At 39.9% G+C, this 22,580-nt stretch overlaps 1 protein-coding gene across 8 annotated transcripts in view; it reads left to right on the top strand.

Annotated features, from left to right (window-relative positions):
• CRACD (capping protein inhibiting regulator of actin dynamics) overlaps positions 1-22,580 on the top strand; it is a 282,825-nt gene that overhangs the window by 135,219 nt on the left and 125,026 nt on the right. For all 8 annotated transcript variants that reach the window (XM_086704999.1, XM_086704998.1, XM_086705003.1 and 5 more), the window contains one exon: positions 4,173-4,314. The gene's annotated coding sequence lies outside the window, so the exon portion shown is untranslated. The remainder of the gene's footprint in view (positions 1-4,172; positions 4,315-22,580) is intronic.

The raw sequence follows: 22,580 nt of genomic DNA, 5'->3' as shown, positions 1-22,580 counted from the left end.
CTCTTTAGTGCATCACTTAGTCCTCTAATTTTCCCCTCATACTCCTGGATTTTTTTATCTTTTTCTCAGCTTCTTCTTTTTCCATAATTTTATCTTCTAGTTCACCTATTATCTCCTCTGCCTCTTCAATCCGAGCCGTGGTCATCTCCATTTTATTTTGCAGCTCATTAATAGCATTTTTTAGCTCCTCCTGGCTGTTCCTTAGACCCTTGATCTCTGTAGCAGTAGGTTCTCTGCTGTCCTTTATACTGTTTTCAAGCCCAGCGATTAATTTTATGACTATTATTCTAAATTCACTTTCTGTTATATTGTTTAAATCGTTTTTGATTGGGTCGTTAGCTGTCATTATTTTCTGGACATTTTTTTGAGGGGAATTCTTCCGTGGTCATTTTGGATAGTCCCTGGAGTGGTGTGGAACTGCAGGGCGCTTCCCCTGTGCTGTCTTGAATAACTCTCGTTGGTGGGCGGGGCCGCAGTCAGACCTGATGTCTGCCCCCAGCCCACCACTGGGGCCACAGTCAGATTGGTGTGTGCCTTCTCTTTCCCTCTCCTAGGGGCGGGATTCACTGTGGGGTGGCGTGGCCCGTCTGGGCTACTTGCACACTGCCAGGCTTGTGGTGTTGGGGATCTGGCGTATTAGCTGGGGTGGATCGGCAGGGTGCACAGAGGCGGGAGGGGCAGGCTCAGCTCACTTTTCCTTTGGACATCCACTTAGGGAGGGTCCCTGTGGCACCAGGAGGGAGTCAGACCCGCAGGAGGGATGGATCCGCAGAAGCACAGCGTTGGGTGTTTGCGCGGTGCCAGCAAGTTCCCTGGAAGGAACTGGTTCCCTTTGGGATTTTGGCTGGGGGATGGGTGAGGGAGATGGCGCTGGCGAGCGCCTTAGTTCCCTGCCAAGCTGCGCTCTGTTGTCAGGGGCTCAACAACTCCCCCTCTCGTTGTCCTCTAGCCTCCCCGTTCTCCAAGCAGAGCTGTTAACTTATAACCTTCCAGAGGTTAAGTCCTGCTTGCTGTCCGAATACACTCCGTCTGGCCGCTCTGCTTTTGCCAGCCAGACTCGGGGGCTCTGCTTTGCCGATGGGCTTCCCCCTGCCCCTGCTCCCTCTCGCCAGTCCATAGCCTCTCGCCAGTCACACACCGCCTTTCCGCCCTTCCTACCCTCTTCCGTGGACCTCTCATCTACGCTTGGCTCCGGAGAATCCGTTCTGCTAGTCTTCTGGCGATATTCTGGGTTATTTAGGCAGGTGTGGGTGGAATCTAAGTGACCCGGAGGACGCGGTGAGCCCAGCGTCCTCCTACGCCACCATCTTCCCAGAAGCTCCTGGCAGTTTCTTATAAAGTTAAACATTTGTCAACCCTGTAACCTAGGAGTTCCACTCCCAGGTGTTTATCCAAGAGAAAATTTATATTCACAAAGAGACTTGTACTAGAACATTTATATTAGTGTTATTCATAATAGCCCTAAAATGGAAACAACCAAATATCCATTCATAGGAGAATTTATTATAAGTTGTGATATTTTCATATGATGGACTATGGCTCAGCAATAAAAAGACGTAAACTATTGATGCACTCAACAGTGTAGGTGAATCTCAGAGACATTATGCTGCGTGAATAAAGCCAGACGCAAAAGAGTACATTCTATGAGTCCATTTGTATGTGGTTCAGAACTAATCTACAGTAATAGAAATGGGAACAGTGGTTTGCCTTTGGGTTGTGGCATTTGACTAAAAGGGACATGAGGAAACTTCCTGGAGTGATGGAAATGCTTTATATTATTATTTTGTTGGTGGTTACACAACAACAGTTTCCTTTATCAAACTGTATCAAAACAACAGTTTCCTTTATCAAACTGTATCAAATTGTACACTTAAAATGTATTCTGGAGCTCCTCGGTGGCTCAGTTGGTTAAGCATCCCACTCTTGATCTCGGCTTAGGTCTTGATCACAGGGTTGTGAGTTCATGCCCCACGTTGGGCTCCACGCTGGGGATGGAGCCTACTTAAAAAAAAAAAGTAGCATATTTTACTGTATGTACGTTTTATTTTGCTTTAAAAAATTTACTATTATTGCAATTTCTTGTGAGTCTCTATTATTTCAAACGAGTAAGCTCAGAAAAGTACTCCATGGTTTCTATTTGTTGAAATTTCTTGAAACTTATTTTATGACCCCACATATGGTTAACTTCTGTAATGTTTCATGTGTACCTTGGAAGAATGTGTGGTCATGGTTGTTGGGTGCAGTATTCTACATAGGTTACTAAGGCTGAGTTTGTTAATTGTGTTATTCAAATCTTTTGTATCCTTACTCTTTGTGTTTTTTTGGTTATTTTTGTGACTTAGATATGTGTTGAAATATTTTATAATCTTTGTAATTTCAAATATATTAGTCACAGTTTTTTAAAAAGTTTTAAATGTTTTTATTTATTTTTGAGAGAGAAAGAGAGAGAGAGAGAACACAAGTGGGGGAGCGTCAAAGAGAGAGAGGGAGGCACAGAATCTGAAGCAGGTTCTAGGTTCTGAGCTGTCAGTGCAGAACCCAGTGCGGGATTTGAACTCATGAACCATGAGATCATGACCTGAGCTGAAGTCAGGTGCTTAAATGACTGAGCCACCCAGGCATGCCACTAATCACAGTTATTTTAAAAGACAATATCCCTGGTTGTCTCTGGGTCCTGTTTTCATTGTCTGTTTCTTTCTTGAACCTATTCCCTGGTATACCTAGTAATTATTGATTGAATACAGGACATTTTGTATAAAGAATCACAAATACTGTGGATGATGATGTCTCTCTCTATGGAGCTTACTTTTGCTTCTGATAGGCAGTCAGAGTAGGGCAGACCTCCTTAATCTAATGAGGGACCGAAGTGACTTGATTCTTAGCTCTGGTACTTTTTTGGTCCACTCACTTTATGTGCCTCTAAGCAGCTGCTTTCTGCTTGGCTTCTCAGCAGTTTTGCCCTGTGTCTCTTTTTTTTTTTTTTTTCAACGTTTATTTATTTTTGGGACAGAGAGAGACAGAGCATGAACGGGGGAGGGGCAGAGAGAGAGGGAGACACAGAATCGGAAACAGGCTCCAGGCTCTGAGCCATCAGCCCAGAGCCTGACGCGGGGCTCGAACTCAGGGACCGCAAGATCGTGACCTGGGTGAAGTCGGACGCTTAACCGACTGCGCCACCCAGGCGCCCCCCCCCCTTTTTTTTTTCAACGTGCCCTGTGTCTCTTAAAGATCAGTAGATGTTTTGAAAGGAAAAGCAGTGTAATGACTTGCCTCAGTTTTGTTTCTTTTCTCCCTAAGATCTTGGCCTCTCATGTTCTGGCTACCTTGGTAGCACTCCAGTGCCTTTAAACAGGTTTTAGATATATTTATCTAGCTTTTCTAGTGGTGTTCAGTGGAAAGTTGGTCTGAAACAAACTAGCCCCTCATAACCAGAACTGGGAATCCTTCTCTAAGCCTGTACTATCAGCTCCTGGTCAGGGCCAGACATCCATTGTCATCCTAAGATTTGAAGAGATTTCTTTCTGTATCATTGTCCCAGAAAGTTGTTTTCTTTTCTTTGGCTATGCAAAGGGAATATTTGAATCTGGGGTTATCCCCTGGATATTTCCCATATCCATTCCAGTTAAAATATACTGTCACTATGTCACAGTTTTTATTCTGGAGTGTTTATAAGAGGTTGTGCATGCCCTACCCCCAGAGAGCCCATTAACCTCATTAATTCTGTTATTGGTGTTTGAATAAAAAAGTGCCTTTGCTACCTCTGGGGGGTGGGGCGTGGAAACAATCTAATGATTACTGCCTTCAGTTCTCTGCTAGGTTGAGTTTGTGTCTTCTAGCTCCTTGAATTTTAGCTAAATTACCATGAGAAATAAATGTGAGAATTCTGTATATAATAAGGATCGGGAGCCTCTGTATTCATGGCCATGATTTTTCCAGTCCCTTCAAAAGTAGAAACAATTTACAATAAATGCTTTTAAGAGTCTAGAATAAATTTAGGCTAAGGAATGCAAGTTTAATATTATTAAACCTAATTGAAAACCAGAAAACAAAATAAAACAAAACAAAAACTCCTTTGTACTGACTTCTGCCAGAATGGAAAAGAGATTCATTTTGAAGGCTTCCCAAGAGGACTGAAGATATAAAGCTCTTGATGTTTTGTTTTTTCTCAACAGTTCACAAGAGCAGTGATCCCCAGATTTTCTCAACAATGTATCCCATTTCCTGAAACACTTAACCACTGATCTCCTTTTTACAAGAAGAAAATTTTGGTGGACAGTTACCCAGCAAGGAAAGGACTTTTGGCTATTAAGATAGGTAAGTCATTTGTTTAGAGGACGGGGAGGGAAGTAGCTTATGGAGAAAGTACTAAAGAGCATTTTATTTAATGTGAGTGGGATTTTAGAAATGGATAGTATGCATTTCACTATCAAGTTAAAAGATCCTTGGGGCGCCTGGGTGGCTCAGTTGGTTGAGCATCCAACTTAGGCTCAGGTCATAATCTCGTGGTCTGTGGGTTCGAGCCCCGCATCGGGCTCTGGGCTGATGGCTCGGAGCCTGGAGCCTGCTTCCAATTCTGTGTCTCCCTCTCTCTCTGCCCCTCCCCCGTTCATGCTCTGTCTCACTCTGTCTCAAAAATAAATAAAAACTTTAAAAAAAAAAAAGATCCTTGTCGCTGATGACCTTCTAATTCTAGATTTAATACTCAGCTCTTCTACTTACCAGATGTGTAAACTTGGACATGTCACTTAAATTCTCTTAGCCTCCTTTCTTTCATCTCACATGAAAAGCTTTGCCAATGGGAGGATGTAATATAAAAATGTAATCATCACTGTATTGTTTTGTTGCTGTTATAAAATTCTATGGAATAGTTAGTGGCCTTGTGTCTCGTGGTACATCTGGACCGTAGAGCTTGATACTGTGAATTTGGAGACTCCATCTTGAGTGAGAGGAGTGGGAGACCTTCCCCACGTGCCTCCCCTGTAAGAACAACATTATACCGTTCTCTTATCTACAGGTATATGCTACTTCTTAGAAGTTGGTGCAAAGGATGAAACTTAAAGATAAGATCAAAAGAAAGAAAATAACTATCTGAGTTGTTATGACAATCATTAGTATTATGTGGATACATTATTTCCTTTAACCCACATACCAAATCTCGTAATATGGAGGCTATCTATACCATGACATTTTTCCTTAAGGGACAGAATTCCTTGGGGCACCTGGGTGGCTTGGTCAGTTAAGCATCCAACTCTTGATTTTGGCTTAGGTCATGATCTCACGATCTGTGAGTTTGAGCCCTCTGTCAGGCTCTGTGCTGACAGTGTAGAACCTGCTTGGGATTTTCTCACTCCCTCTCTCTCTGCCTGTCTGTCTCTCTCTCAAAATAAATAAACATCTAAAAAATGTATATGGGGCCCCTGGGTGGCTCAGTTGGTTAAGCATCCAACTCTTGGTTTTGGCTCAGGTCATGATCTCACAGGTTTGTGAGTTTGAGCCCCACGTTGGGCTCTGTACTGACAGTGCAGAGCCTGTTTGGGATTCTTTCTCTCCCACTCTCTTTGCCCCTCCCCACTCATGGTGTCTATGTCTCTCTCTCAAAAAAAAAAAAAAAACTTAAAATATATATAAAGAGATAGAATTCCTTAGTGAGTCATTTAAAAGAAGCTATAAATCATTCTGATTTATCATAATTTGAAACATATTATTGAATGGTAGGAATTTTAAGTTTTTAATTTTTTCTGATGTTTCATAGTACACATGTACAGTTTCTGTAATTACAAAGTGATTAATTAAAAATAAACAATGGATTTGAAAAAAACTTTGTCAAGCACCTGTTATGAACTAGATACTGTTTTAGATGCTTGTTTCTATAAGTGAAGAAAACATGAAGATCCCTGCCCTCGTGGAGCTTATGTTCTAGCATAGAGGGAAACAGATAATAAATACTGCATGTAATAGAAAAATAAATTACCAGGCTATTAGAAGCCAATAAGAATATGGAAAAAAGAAAAAGAACTGCTGAATAAGGGGAATTGGGAGTGCTGTGTGGCACAGGAGTACAAATTGCAGTGTTTAAGTGGCAGAGCCAGGGTCACCTTCATTGAGGAAAGACAGGAAGTAGGAGTTCACCCTGGGTGTGTTCTAGGCAGAGGAAGCAGCCGATGCAAAGACCCTAAGGAGTGAACATGGTGAGATATTTCAAGCACAGCCTCCTCACAGGAGGAATGCTCCGGTGAGCTGGAGCAGGGGGGAGGGACAACAGTGGGAGGTAGGTTCAGAGAGGCAGTGTTGGCTCCAGAGACAATAAGGTCATTTCCTTGATTTAAATGCATAAGAAAAATTACCTTCTGGCCTTGTTTTCTTCTGGCCTACTTGGTTTATTCTGTGTTTGTTTCCCCTGCATTTAACACACACACACACACACACACACACACACACACACACACACTCACTCTAACTAACTAACTAACTAAATAAATAAATAAATAAATAACCCCCCCCCCCCCCACTGTATTCGTTTCTTAGAGCTGCTGTAACAAGTACCACAAACCAAGTGGCTTGCAATAGCAGAAATTTATTTTCTCACAGTTCTGCAGCCTAGAAGTCTAAAATCAAGAGAGGGCCATGCTCCTTCTGAGACATAAAGGGGAGAATCCTTCTTTGCCTCTTCACGGCTTCTGGTGGTAGCCATCAATCCTTGTCTTTCCTAGGTTTGCTTGTGTCATGTCAGTCCCTGTCTCTGTCTTCACATGTCATTCTCGTGTGCTTGTGTCTTTATGTGGCCATCTTTCTTTTTCTTAGAAGGACAGCAGACATACTAGATTAAGGACCCTACTCCAGTATGATCTCCCCTAGTACACTTACATTGTAAGTGTAACTAGTACACTTACAATGACCCTATTTCCAAATAAGGTCACATTCTGAGGTACTGAGGGTTAGGACTTCAGTATACATTTTGGAGGCACAGTTTAACCCATAACAGTAATAAAGAATAGGTGTTATTATTCCTGTCTCACTGGTGGAGAAATAGGCTCAGAAAGCTTAAGTGACTTGCCTAAAGTCAGCATCAGTAAGCAGAAGAGCCAGATTATTGCAATTCAACATGCACCGCTGTGGCAGTGATGTGAGGATGGAGGTGACAAGGATTTGTTCCGGCCGAGGACAGGAATCGCACACATACAACATTGCATTCCCCATCCATACTGCTTAACCTCAAGACAGCTCAAAATTGGTGCTCTATCTCAGCATTCCTATCAGAGAGAAAATAGATGCCCCCTCTATAACCTACTTCCCATTTGCGTTTCATTCCATAGCATGACCAACATAGAAAACAGATGCTATTTCTCTCCTTTTGGAATTTTTCCAGGAAAGTAATACTGTAATTTCTGTGGTATATAGAACATTTTGTGACAGCATCACATGGGTTTTTCTCACACAACATAGGAAAATATAACATGGCTCTCTGAGTCAGTTGGCATATTGCAATAGAATCAGGGGATTTTGAAAGCATTGAATGTAATTTGCTTTCTCGTTATATTTAAAAATTCTTACTTAATATGAAGCTTGTCTAGCCATTTGTGAATCTGAAATCAGCACTAGAGCCTTATTTTCAGGCTTAGTCTTAAGAGTTACACCTGAGAAAAGGGAAGGTTACACGAAAACAGAACTGCACACTTTTCTGTGAGTCACAGTGAAGAGTGACATCCCTGGGTCAGGCTAAATGTGGATGAAGCCACCAAAGGCAGTATTCCCAGAGGAATGTCTAGATCTTGGTCTAGAAAAAAAAAATATCCCAAAGCTAAGTGTTAAAGTCTGCGTGGTGAGACAAACTGTGGTTGGAGAAAAAGTCATAAGGTCAAAACCAGAAAAATTGGAGGTATGTCAAGAAGTAAGTAGAATGTGAGACAAATGGAATGGTTCAGAAAGTTGGTTGGGTGAGGACTCGGGAAGCCTACTTGTCTGTGGCCCTGACTGCATGGTGTGGGGTGAGAGGGGGGAGATGTTGGGTAAGACTAGGCAGTCCCCTACCTGCTTTTAAATATAGTTGTTAGCAAACATAAGACATTATTAAATATGGAGAACAAACAGAGAGTTACTGGAAGGGTTGTGGGAGGGGGGATGGGCTAAATGGGTAAAGGACATTAAGGAATCTACTCCTGAAATCATTGTTGCACTATATGGTAATTAACTTGAATGTAAATAAAAAAAAATTAAAAAAATGAATATAGTTGTTAGCCATTTTTTGATGTTACATAGTCTTGTAGTTTCTTTTCAAAGCCCCTTCTTTTAACTTCTCAATATGTTTTTATTCCTCCTAAGTTCGTGGGCTTCTCTTTTCACTTAACAGCTGACTGCTTTGGATCTGTGTGTTGAAGCATATATTCTTCTTAGTGTCAAACAAGAAGGGAAAAACTGCCTCCCTTCCAAAGATGCTTCTATTCTGTTAAAATTAATTTTCTTTGACTCTGAAAGAGTGTGGCAAGAGCAAGGTCTTCATATTTTTCTACTGAATTAAAATGGCCCATAGTCTTTGTCTCATGTCCCCGAATGCAGCTAGGCCACCTGGGTCTAGTGTGGGCGGCTGGCTGAGAGGCTGGTAAACAGGTGCACCCCATGGACGTTTGATTATCTAGCCCTGTGATGATCAGTTGCTGCTCTTGCTGTCGCTGCTGCTGCTCATTGTCAAGGGCCAAGCAAGTCAGGGGTCATTGATTTGAATTACTTCCCTGTGACAGACATTCTGGGAATATACTAGGCTTTTCGTAGGAAAGGCCAAAAGGTGACAAGTATTAGAACTTAGAGACCTACTTAATCCCTCTTATCACTGTGGAATGGGAATAAAGTCCTCCCTATTCCCCAGCAGCGGTAGATTGTTGAGCAATGCGAAATACTGAAGCCCTCAATTATAAAACATTTATTTTTTTTAATTCAGGTGAAATTCATATAACATAAAGTGAACAATTTAGTGGCAGTTAGTACATTCAGAACATTTTTATCACCCACCAAATGAAAACACTGTACCCCTGAGGTGCTTACTCCCCATTTCTCCTTCCCCTCAACCGCTAACAACCGCCCATCTGCTGTTGCTAGGGATTTACCTATTGTAGCGATTTAATATAAATGGAATCATATAATATGTGACTTTTTGTGTCTGGTAAAACATTTGTTTGTAAATGCAGGTCATCGTTTTGTTTTGTTTTGTTTTGTTTTTTCCAATTTCCTCCTGTTATAACACTGGGAGAGCTGGGATGCTGCAGGAGTGTTAACATCTCTCTAATTATGCCCTCAAAGAAAAACCTTCAGGAATACCTGCTTCACTTCTGCTGCGGGTGGGTTTCTCTTCATGAGACAACTAGCAGTTTAGAATTAAGTTACTTAATTTGCAAGGATAGGAAGAATTCGACTGTACTTCAGGATAGAGGTCAGCCCCCTTTGGCATCCTTTCCCACCACCTCCAATTTCTGTCATTGTCTAGTGGTCTCAACACCAATTTATCCCATCATCCAAATGAACCTGTAATTGATACTTTGGCATCAGGATAGCTAGAGATTATATTGCTAGCTAAGCAACAAAGCATATTCTCCCCCACCCCAGGGAGTTGAATGGTACCAGCTGTTGAAGATGAAAATTTGAGAAATACTTTACACTCTCATCTTTTGAGGAGGCTGATCATCCTGCCTCCTCCCTTCTCTCCCCTGTGAAATAGAGGCTGCTCAGGGAGGGCTGTGCGATGCAGACAGCAGAGGCTTGAAATGAGATTCCTCTCTCTCTCTGCCATATGTAACCCAAGATGCATTGTGCAGATGAAACTGGCAGAGAAATAGGGAGCTGGGTGGCAGACAGAGTTCTGAGGGCACCAAAATTCTAGTTAAATCCTTTTGCAGAAGCAAGGAAGCCTGCTGATCTAATGATGCAGAACCCAAGAATTAAATTGGCATAGAGCTAGTGCTTTCAGAGAACGCAACCTCTGTAAGTCTCTGTTCTGTAGACCCTCTGGGAGTGGGATGAGAGTTAAATACAGGACAAATTATGACTTGCTGCCCTCAGATGGTGATTATCATGTATGGTATTGTGTGCCAAGTATGACTGAAACATCAACTCTCTGCTCCAAAACATCTCTTCCAGGGACCTGAGAATAGCACCTTTATAGTAACTAATCGATTGACAGTGTTCAGCACAGTGACAGGGATGGGGTGGGGCATTTTTGTCATTTCCTTCCCTTCTCTCCCTTTCTCCCCCCTTCTTTCATCTCTTCCTATCTCCCTCCCTCCATTAACATGTTTGGAACTTGTTATGTGCCAGACACTGTGCCAAGACCTAAGGATATGAACTAAGACCCTGCCCTCCCTCCCGTTACCTCCTCTCTGCATTATGTTCTCTTGCAGTTGCTGAGAATTACAAGTAGTTGTATGCTGGTCTGCCTCCTGGAGAAGGAAGTAGCTTCTAAAGGCCGGAGTCTTTGCCTTTGAATCTAACGTTGCCCTAGCAGAAGTTTATGGAATTGAATCCAGATATGTAAGCAGATAACCGTATAAAATGCGATTAGTGATATTTGAGAGAGTTCTGCACAGAGTGCTGGAAACCACAAAGGGCAGAGTAAACAACTGCCACAGGGAGCCGCAGGGCCTCCCAGACTTGTCATTTGAGCTGCCTTGAAAGATGAGCAGGTGTTTGCCAGACAAACAGGGGCGGGGGCACACAATCTCCAGAGGTCACATCTACATGAATGTGTTTCTTGGGAGGAGCCCTGTGATCCTCTAAATCCCACCCTTTCTTTCTTTAAGGAACAGTCAGAAAATAAGTGTTTGATTCACTACTCTCTTTGGATCAAGCCTACGGATAGTGCAGGCATCTCTTCCAGAAAGTGAGAAGCCTTATTTCTTCTAGGGGCTAAAGGCCCCTCCCCCACCAAAAAATTCTGTTGAATTCCTTACCTCTAAAATGCCACATGTTTTACTCTTCCTTTTCCATTTTGAAATAAATGTTTAAGAAAATTCTTTTTCTAAATCGGTTTGAGTGGAGCCAAGATTTCACTTCAATAATCCTTTCACCATTTCAACAAATGTATGCCAAGTGCCTCCACTGCTCTAGAGTTGAGGCTTACAAAGAACAAACAGTGAGACAGTATCTGCTCCCAAGGAGACTAAAGCTGACACGAAACAGGAAGCTAAAGTAGCACAGACATGGTCCCCCTTTCCCATTTACTGTTAAAGCCTAGTCTTCACACACATAGAGTTGGCACTGAAACTTTTTCAACAGATGACTCCAGTTCTGAACAGAAGTTTAGAGGTCCAAGGAACAATAAAAAGGCTATATCCTTACCACTAGGAATATTTACCAGGAAAAGCAAAAAACATCTGTAGTCTAAACTTTACCAGGTACATATTTTAGGGAGTCTCAGAAAGTCTATTCCATGCAGAAAAATACCCCAAAGTTTTATATTAAGTGTTTGGTTGTATTTTGTGTATGTATGTATGTATGTATTTATTTTTAATTTTTTATTTAAGAGAGAGAACATGAACAGGGGAGAGGGGCAGAGGGAGAGAGAGAATCTTAAGCAGGCTCCATGCTCAGCTCCATCCCACAACCCTGGGATCATGACCTGAATCAAAGTCAAGAGTTGGACACTTAACCACCTGAGCCACTCAGGCACCCCCCTACCACCCCACAAATTTGTAATTCTGATTCTTGCACAGACAAGGATGTGGCTTACCAAGGCTTGTCTTTCCCCAGTAGGGAACAACTTAGTTCTTGGGTCAGGTAGTGCCTGTCATAGGTAGGGTTGCTTACTCTGATGCCACCACTGCACAATGCCCTTCTTCTCTTCCCTCTCTTCTCATCATCACCAGCCTACCTGCCCTTAAAAGACAAATTCAAGGGGCGCCTGGGTGGCCCAGTTGGTTAGGCATCTGACTTTGGCTCAGGTCATGATCTCGCAGTTCACAAGTTTGAGCCGTATGTCAGGCTCTGTGCCTTCAGAGTCTATGTCTCTCCCTCTCTCTGCCCCTCCCCTGCTCATACTCTCTCTCTCGTTCTCTCTCAAAAATAAACAAACATTAAAAACAGTTTTAAAAAAGACAAATTCAAATGCCAGCTCTTCATAATTCATTCTCTGACACCCCCAACTTCCTGGAAATGATTCATTTTTTTTCTCCAAACTTCACAGCCCATCCTGCCCATATATATATATATATATATATATATATATATATATATATATATACACACACACACACACACATATATGTATATGTATATATACATACATATATACATATATGTGTATATATACATATATATATATATGCACACACACACACAGAGAACCTAATGTTTTCTACCTGGTTTACAGTTTTTGGTAAATATGTCATATCTCATATTAAATGATGATTTCCTTGGAGTCAGTAATATTTTCTTCTATATCTTTATGTCTCACCTCCTCTTCCCTCATCCCGATACCTATCACAATGTAAAGCTAAAATGGACACTCAATAATAATTCACTGAAACAGCATCAGTGGATGGAATTTCAGTCTAGATAAATGAATATCTGCATCTCTTCTGGGTGCCGTTATCCATAGCATAAATCCTTAAAGCATTTTTTCCCAAAGTAGGCTCCATGAATAGTACTGTTAAACAGTCCTTAAAATGTCTACGGTTAAGTACTTTTGGAAAATTCTAGTTTAAACAAAGTTAAACAGAATTCTTCACTGTAGGACTTCTCAAATTGTAGGCACTGAGAGGGAGATAAAGTGAATAATGTTTCCCCCATTTATTTGATCACAGAAACCTTGATAATTTTTCTCAAGATGTGTATTAGTTTCCTGTTGCTATTGAAACAAATTACCATGAAGTTAGTGGCTGAAAACAATGCACGTTTATTATTTTACAGTTCTGGAGGTCAGAGGTCTAAAATGAGGCCATTGGGCAGTGTTCCTTTTGGATGCTCAAGGGGAGAATCCCTTTCCTTGCCTTTTCTAGCTTCTGAGACTGCTGCCTTCCTTAGCCTGTAGTTCCTTCCTGCACCTTCAAGGCCAACAATGTAGTGTAGGGGTGGAAAAATGTTCCCTTTCAGGTTCTCTGCCTGGTTTAATAGTGAAATGGACATAAGATAACAGGAGAACAACAAATTTAATTTCATATGTACAGGAGCCCCCTAAAAATATGAGACTCGAAGTGTCCAAAGCAGGAATCTTCTATACCTCTTAGGCAAACAATAAATTTGTGAAGAATTGACAAAACAAAGAGGTTTGGGGTTGGGGTACTATTTTAGTGAAAAAGTAACAAAGTTTGTTTATTTATCCTCTTGGCCCTGACTTGCCTCTCTGCTAATAAGGATGCCTTCTACCCTCTTGGCACAAGGTGGGTATCTTTCACATAAGAGACTTATTTCCTGCCTTCAGGGAGAGCACAGGAGAGTCAAGAGTGTCCTTCTTGCACTGCCTATTTCCCAAGAAACTTTAATTCAAAATAATCAGTATGCCAAAATGGCATATTTTGAGGTGGCATATTCTGCTCCCTTCATTAGAATCTTCCAGTCTTACTCTGGCCTCTGCTTCTGTCATCACATCTCTTCCTGTGACTCCTGACACTCTTGCCTCTCTTGCAAAGGTGGTTGTGATTGCATTGGGCCGGTCTGGAAAATCCAGGATAATCTTCCCATCTCAACATCCTTGGCTAACTCACATCTGCAAAGTCCCTTTGCTAAGAAAGGTAATGTATTGACAGGTTCTAGGGACTAGAAAGGGTCCGTCTCTGGGGGGCTATTACTCTCCTACCTAAGGACATGCATTCTGTAGCAGCACTAAATATTTAGGGGAATAAGCCCTTAATTCCTCAATGGAGATCTGGGTGAAATACCACAACCACCACTTAACAATATTATCTCTAAGGGAAAAATGCATTTTGAGTTGTGATACAAAAAAATTCACATCTGTTCCACAACCATAGATAAAGTATGAACTCTTTGTATAGTAACCACAGCAGTTCTATAATAAAGACCTCTAATAGTCTTCCTGCACAGGAGTCTGCTTAAACAAATGTCAAAAATGAAATATGAGGTTAATAATGTTGTGAAGACTTATGAAGAGATTGACCATGAGGAAGAGTAATGAAATGAGAGATGAAGAGAAACCTGACCAAGAGATAAAAAAATGACTTGAGGTCTGACATGTCATGTTTAAAAGACTTTGGGAAGAAAGAAACATAAAACTAAACATTGTGCTGTACAGAGGAAAACAAATAACCTATGGAAAATACTTGATTTCAAATAAGAGGAATGAGAAGACTTTTTCCTGGTCTCAAAAATGTAAACCTTTTCATATAAAATACAGGCATGAGAGATCTTTGAAATTCCATGTAGAATTATGATCTCAGACATTGGGGAGAAGTGGTATAAGATTGACTAATACCTGCCTCCCTGCACCCCACACAGACAACACTGTCTCATAGGACTGTGAGTTCCTTTAGGGCAGGGACAATGTCTGATTAATGTTTGAGGCCCCAGCCCCAACATGTACTTTGGCGTATTGCCATAATGTTTGTTAAGCACCAAGTAGAATAATCGCAGAGATAGTTCCTTCCTGCATATCACAGCACTGATTCATTTGGAGGAAATCATGTTTAAAAAAAAAACTGACAAGAGAAAGGGTGTATTAGAAAAGTGAAATAAGAAGTATATGTTGAGATTTCCAAACGCCAACATATCTAGAGTTATCTAGATTTTCTTCATTCCCAAATTGTTCATTTTACTACAGTAGGTAATTTTCCACCAAAAAAACCCCATACATTATAAGTAGAGAACAACAAAAGCATATTGGGATTGAGATGTTGGTATTGATTTATGAAATTATTCTTCTATTAAATTGCAAGTTGTTACATGTTCTGTGGCTACTGTTGTATACATAATCTCAAGGAATGCCTTGCAAATAATCAAATTGGCAAATATGAGTCAAAGCAATCGAAGAATGCTTATAGCCTACTATGTTTTATTTAGAAGGTCAGGAAGAAAAGTGTATTTTTTATATTCTAGTACTGGTGCATTCTGTATCCTGCCTCTGTTAAGATTATAGATTTACACATTATGATTTGTGTTTCATTTTCGGTTCCCGATTTGTATAGTTCAGTATTGTACTCTTCATGGGCACTCAGTAAATAGTTGATGAGTTGAATTAAATGGGAAAATATACCAATATGAGCACTTTAAAATTTTTTTTTTCAACGTTTATTTATTTTTGGGACAGAGAGAGACAGAGCATGAACGGGGGAGGAGCAGAGAGAGAGGGAGACACAGAATCGGAAACAGGCTCCAGGCTCCGAGCCATCAGCCCAGAGCCTGATGCGGGGCTCGAACTCACGGACCGCGAGATCGTGACCTGGCTGAAGTCGGACGCTTAACCGACTGCGCCACCCAGGCGCCCCTGAGCACTTTAAAAGTCAGTGTAGTAAGGTATAAAATGACTAGAGACACATTCTCATAAAGAGTGAATGATATGGATACATTCTTCCAACTCTTGGCTAACATATCCCACTATCAGATGGGTAGATTGTAAAAGACAAATCCATAGGCACAATTTTGCAGTATACAGTAGCAATAGATCCTACAAAAGAAAACATGTAACTGATTTCAGCCAGTCCAACAGAGGACATTTGTAAGTCAGGCCCAGAAAATTGCATTCAAAAGCAATATTGTGGCATTCACAGCATTATGACAGCAATAACAAAAAGTAGTGAAGCTTTAAAATATCCAGTTCTTCAGTGATGATGGGATTTAAGATTACCACTAACAAAGTAGTTAAGCTAAGGAAGCAGCTAAGAGATACATAAAAGGAATCTAAATTGAATAAGGAACCACTAATATAGTTTATGTTTTAGAAATAAATGAAAAATGAAAAGTAAAACCATGGGAAATAGGACTAGTTCTCTGAAAGTGGATGGACCTTCCAGTGATTCAAACCTCTTGGATAGATCTGGCCAAATGTAAGTAGAGAGATGACATTTATGTTGCGATTTTGTTAATTGTCATAGCAATAAATTCAGTAACATTAGGAGAGGGATGGAAGTCATAAATTTAGGAATTTTTAAAGGAAGAGACTTTTGGTTGTAATGTTGAAAAAAAACATAAGAAAAGTATTCAGTGTCATGTTTCTACTTGAGACTGATGTGGTTCCTTTAAAAGAATAAGACCTGGGAAAGGAAGAGGTTGTGAAAAGTGTATTTTAAGGAGATGCTTCATACTGTGACGTAGAAGTAGGGAGAATAAATAGCTTGCTTAGTATAACCACTGTGCCAGGATAAAGGAGTTTCAGGGTAAAGAGGGGACCATGGTCAAAACACGGCTATAAACATGTAGGGGAAAGATGCACAAATGCTTTATGGAAAAATGTTGTTAAAAAACAGCTGATAAGAGCTGTATAAATTACAAAGTTCAAGAACATGGTTGGTATTTGAAAAACCGTAAGAAAGTTTGGGGAAAAAAAGACATTATGGTATACAGACAGTTCAGGTGATTACTTATACCAGGTAGGAAGATGGGGGCTACAAGAATCTATGGGTGTAGCTAGAAAAGCACATGGAATTTAATCTTGCTAAAGGAATAGAACTTAAAATGGAAACTTGTTACATTTGGCCAAGCAGGAGGGTATAAATCTACTTTATATAATAAATTTAAATGTTTAAAAATTTTTGCCTTAGTTTTGTCAGTCCAGCATAATTTTTTTTCCTAATAAACAACGACTGTGAGAGTGAATATTTGCAAAAAATGTTGAACTACTTAGAAAATAATATAAGAACAGAAGAAAACATCATCATGATTATTGTTATATTTTATAAACCTATTACTCTCTTGACTTAAAAGAATTATGAGAAATTAGACTATAATGACAACACAAATCTGTGGATATTAGAGAACATTTTGAAACAGAAGAGATAAGATGTGAGAGGTTGTAAATTTGGCAAGGTAGAGGTTTCCTCATTGTTTGGGAATCATGTAGTTTCATCTAGTATAAACACTGACTCTATTAATACTGAAAGGGAAAGCGTCCATGAACTAATCCTACCTTTCCTTTTCAGGTGTGAGGAGTGCAGTAAATCTTTCCCTCTTGGCAGGGGTCAGCAGTTTGATGGAGACTGTAATTCTGTGAATGTGCAGTTCTTATAGACTGTGAAATGCAATAATAATTTCAGTGTTTTATTACAGGTATCACTTTGTTTTCCTCTATCTCTTCCATTTTATTACAAATTAATATGCATCAATATGATAAAGGTAGTGTGCTTTCTTTCACTGAAGTGGAACATGCACCACAGAATTGATAATATAGGTGTGGGGCACTTTTTTTTTTCCAATTTCACAAGCTTGGTGCTCACAGATTGCATGTTGTACTTTTTATTTCAGTAACATTTAACAAAATCATGGCCATGGAGGGAATTAAACTTACACAGAATGTCCATAATGAGACTCTGAGTGCTGTTGTTTCAGGTACGATACAGAGTGCCTACTCTGAGTGGCACATTAAAGAGACAAAAGCCATCTTTTCCTTATTGCTTTTAATGTACAGAAATGCTTGGATTTAACTATAAATTACTTGTACAATGACCTCAACTGTCTGGGATACAGTAAAGCAAAAGCAGCTAAAACAGATATCATTCATTTTCCAAACTCCTAGGGGAGCTTCTTAGGCTTTTGCTTGGCACCTAGTGATTCTTTCTGTACATACAATTCTATCCTTCTTGATTATCTGATCTCCTATTGCACAGGCACAAGAAGCATAAATTTAAAAGAAGGAATTATGAGAAAAAGACTCACCGACCTAATAAGAAGTGACAGTTAAACACGTGAAAGAAGGAGGCAGAATACTTATTTTATTTATTTATTTTTTTAATGTTTTTATTTATTTTTGAAGGAGAGAGAGAGAGAGAGAGAGAGAGAGAGCATGAGTGGGGGAGGGGCAGAGAGAGAGGGAGACACAGAATCCGAAGCAGGCTCCAGGCTCTGAGCTGTCAGCACAGAGCCCGACGTGGGGCTCAAACTCACAGACCACGAGATCATGACCCCAGCTGAAGTCGGACGCTCAACTGGCTGAGCCACCCAGGCGCCCCCAGAATACTTATTTTAAAATAGGCACAAAAATGTTTTAAGGCAGAAGGGCATTGACAGGAACAGACCATCTTGAATAATTCCCTTAAGATATCATGTTATTACATCTAAGCCTAATAATAATGGCCCCGAGACTCCAAGAACAGTTTACATTCTATTCAGTGTATAATTTATTATCGAAAAATTTCTGTTCAAAATACTTTTATTTTAAAAAAACTTGATACTGAGAGGGGTAACATTTGGTTAACCTCATCCTTCAATTATACCATATAAATAAGAATTATCACAATATATTGCATTCAGTAAGTCCTAAAATACATCTATTTTTACTACTAGTGATTAGAACATTTTGATTTTAAACTCCCATTTCAGTTTTTTCCCCCCAAGTTCTTTCAAATGACTTACATGGAAGCCAACAGTGATTGGATTAATCCCCACCTTCCTTGGCAGAGATGCAAAGGATCTGTGTATATTAATGCAATCTTGCTGGTTGATTTCCTGGGTGTTATGTGTTGTTTTTTTTTTTCTTTTATTTTATCTGGAGCAGAGTTTCTCTCCCTTAAAAAGTGGGTTTACAATAGCTTGTTTGGATGTTGTAAACTTTTCTCTTTGGGAAAGTAGAAGTCAAAATTAGGATAAACGAGAGCTTTGGTAGACATTCTGCATTATGCCTTCACTGAACTACTTTCTCCTTTTTACCCCTGCTCAACAACACAGACCCTCCGGCCAGTATGACTTTCCAGTATGTGAGAGTCTGGCCCCACAGTAATTTTCTGTGACTCATGTTATGAAGGCTTTACTACATCCCTAAGGAAGGTTACAAAGAAGTCTGTTAGACCTTCTTAGTTTCTTATTTTATTTTTTTAGGAAATATTTTTCTTTTTTCCTGGATTATGTGACTCCCTTGACAACATTATGTCTCCTCATTAGAAATCACAGCTTTACTTTGCTGTGTGGCGCATCTGCACAGTTCTGTGATTATAAAGTTGATTCCTCAAGTATCTCTTGTCCAGGGGCGCCAGGGTGGCTCAGTCAGTTGAGTGTCTGACTTCAGCTCAGGTCATGATCTCACGGTCCGTGAGTTCGAGCCCCGCGGCAGGCTCTGTGCTGACAGCTCAGAGCCTGGAGCCTGCTTCGGATTCTGTGTCTCCCTCTCTCTCTGCCCCTCCCCTGCTCATGCTCTGTCTCTCTCTGTCTCAAAGATAAAGAAAAACATTTTAAAAAAATTAAAAAAAAGTATCTCTTGTCCAAACCCCAAATAAACCAGATTTCATTTTAAGCTATCATTTCTGTGAATCATGAGAAATTTTGTGGCCCAATGGCCACGAACCTCAAACAGAAGATAGGATAAGGCACCTTCTCCAGAGCGAATTTGTGTTATCATAGGTCTCTGACATTAGAAGTTAGCTCTAGCATTTAATCAGGGAAGAAACAGATGCATAATGATCTATCTCATTCCTACCCTCCTGCAATACAGCAAGATATTATCTGTCTGTCCCTTAGATGTGGTGGAAGGTAGTATTTAATACGGAAATAGGAAAAAATAGTACTCATTGAACTACTTTGCACATGTGAAGAAATAGACACATAAAACTTTCAAGAGCAGAGCTCTCTGTCTGTACTTACTGGGAGCTTATCATCTACTTTGTGCCAGGCACTGTTACTTCACAAGTAACTTTTTTCTTAGAGCTATGGCCATGTCCTTTATAGTGCCTATAGGATAGAACAAAAAAATGTGTCCCTTCTCCATGCTGACTTTTTTTTTTTTAAAGGCAGAATAGAATATTTATACCCTTAAAGTTGAAGGGAAAAATAAAAGGCATAGAAAAAATAATATACTTTAAAATGAGAACAAATATTAATCTTACGTCAGTAGTTTTTGTTTTGATGGTCGGTGATTTAAATTTATTAAAACCTGAGCAGCCATAGATCACTTATGTTCAGTCAAAAGTTTCCTGTGTTTTTCATTCATCAAGTGGATTCTTTTGTATTTTTTCAGCTTCTGGGTTTTTGTTTGTGCTTTCTTGGGCTCCTTTTCACCTCTTTCAGAGCAGAGTGGCAGTTTGGGGAGGTCAGTCCCTACAGCTTGATGTATAACAGGCTAAACAAATCCTAAAGAAAGTTGTCCCCAGTCACAGATGCTCCTGCTAAATTACACTGTCACAGGAAGATGATCTGAACACACAGCCACTTGAATGAGTTGTCGCCCCCAAAGACTTGTATCAAGGTAGCAAACTGAAAGAAGTGCTACCATCTTGTGACAAATGTTGTTTAAATTTTGTTCCATGTTTTTAGCAGTACCTTAATTTAGGTCTTGAGGAACAGGCTTGGCTAGAGAGAATGTAACATTTTCTTATGCCCTTTGTTTGAAATCCAATCAGTATTCAAGTCCTTCTCCCTAAGGACTTTGCAAGTTTCCTTTCAGGGAGAAGCATTCTCCTACCTGAGCTTCCAAGAACAGATTTCACAACACTTGGAGTAAATTTAAAGATCCCAAGTTGGGAGTAGTGACTCTTTTCCATACACTAGACCACCGTAACATAGAAATATTCTTTTGTTCCCATTCATCATTTGGGAATAAAAAGGGATCTTGTTTTTATATACGTTTTTGAAGAAAAGAAACATTTGGAAGTCTATTTACCAAATTCATTATAGTAGAACAGTTTCACTTGTATCTTGATGATTGTTATGGCTTCTTGTTTAGCCCTTTAGATACAATATTTGTAAGTTATCCCATTTTAGGATAGAAGGTTCTAAAAGAATAGCCAGCCCCCAGAGAGCTCCTGTCCGTTACAGTACACCGGTGATAAATGGAATCAATTTATTCTTGGTGGCTTTTTAATTAACCTAGAACTTAATTTTATATGAAATAGTTCAACACATTGAAATTTTCATTAATCATCAGCTGGGACCCCAGAAGCTGAGCAGAATAGAAAGAGAAATAATGGATATCTCTAAGATACTGTCAAACTCAACATTGTTAATTCTACTAAGCATAGTGGGAGCATAGATTACTCTACACAGGCCCAGTAAGTTACCTTAGAATCAAAGTCACCCAGAAGTTTTTGAATATGCTGACACGAATTTCATTGATGCTTTAAGAAGCCACATTCAGCTGCTTATCAGATATCATTGCCAAGAACAGGGGGTTGAAAAGAGGCTTATCTGTGCTGTAGCTTTTATGTATTCTACTGCCTCCCAGAATTTTAAACATAAAATTAGTGAGAAATTAACAAAGGCTGCATTGTAGTATTTTCTTAAAATATGCCTTATTTTTAAGGGAAGTTTTAGTTTTTATAGCAAAATTGAGCAGAAAGTGCAGAGTTCCCATATCTTTCCTGCCCCTACAGTGCAGTATTTAACTTTAAAATTTTACTTTTATGAAGATCACAACTGTATTGAGAAATAACACACATATCAAATTTACCTTTTTAAGGCATATGGTTCTGTTTTTAGTATATTCATGGAGTTGTGTGACCACCACCACTCTAATTTCAGAATTAAAACTTACTTTCAAATGATGAAATTAAAATACCATTTAGAGAATTTAAAGAAGACAAAAAATATATATATGCCAAACTCACCATTCTAATCAAACATTTGTCATCCTTTGGTAAATTATATTTTAGTTTTTTAAAACATTCAGATATTTTTACAAAGGATGATAATGTTCTATGCAATTATTTTTAAATTTTCTGGTGAGGGATGCCTGGGTGGCTCAGTCGGTTAAGCATCCAACTCTAGATTTCAGCTTAGGTCCTGATCCACAGTTTGTGAGTTTGAACCCTTCAGGTTCTGCACTAGTGGTGTAGAGTCTGCTTGGTATTCTCTCTCTCTCTCTCTCTCTCTCTCTCTCTCTCTCTCTCCCTCCCTCTCTCTCCCTCTCTCTCCCTCTCTCTCCCTCTCTCTCCCTCTCTCTCTCTCTCTCTAAGTAAAAACCAAAACAACTTAGAGCAATTTTCTCCTGAGAGTAGATGGCTCTGTCTCTTTAAGGCTGCTCACAGTGTGATGAGGTGTGCTGTGATTTTTACTGCTGTGTGTACACATGAAATTATTCACGTGAAGAAAATAACTTCATGACTATGTATGCTGTGATGTGATGCTTTCTATTAAGCTATCTTGGTATTTGAACATTCCAGAGCACTGTTAAAGCTTTATGCTTATGGTCATTAGTAGCAGGTAGACAGACATTTTTTTTTTTTTTTTTCAACGTTTATTTATTTTTGGGACAGAGAGAGAGACAGAGCATGAACGGGGGAGGGGCAGAGAGAGAGGGAGACACAGAATCGGAAACAGGCTCCAGGCTCTGAGCCATCAGCCCAGAGCCCGACGCGGGGCTCGAACTCACGGACCGCGAGATCGTGACCTGGCTGAAGTCGGACGCTTAACCGACTGCGCCACCCAGGCGCCCCTAGACAGACATTTTTTATTCTTTCATGCTAGGATGTTGAAACAATAAAATATTAAATAATGAGGCTGGTATGTTC

Source organism: Puma concolor, chromosome B1 (genome assembly GCF_028749965.1).
Source record: "Puma concolor isolate L17-30 chromosome B1, mPumCon1.1.hap2, whole genome shotgun sequence".
Lineage (NCBI taxonomy): Eukaryota > Metazoa > Chordata > Mammalia > Carnivora > Felidae > Puma > Puma concolor.
Note: the sequence above shows the minus strand (reverse complement) of the source record. Positions and strands in the feature narration are given on the sequence as shown.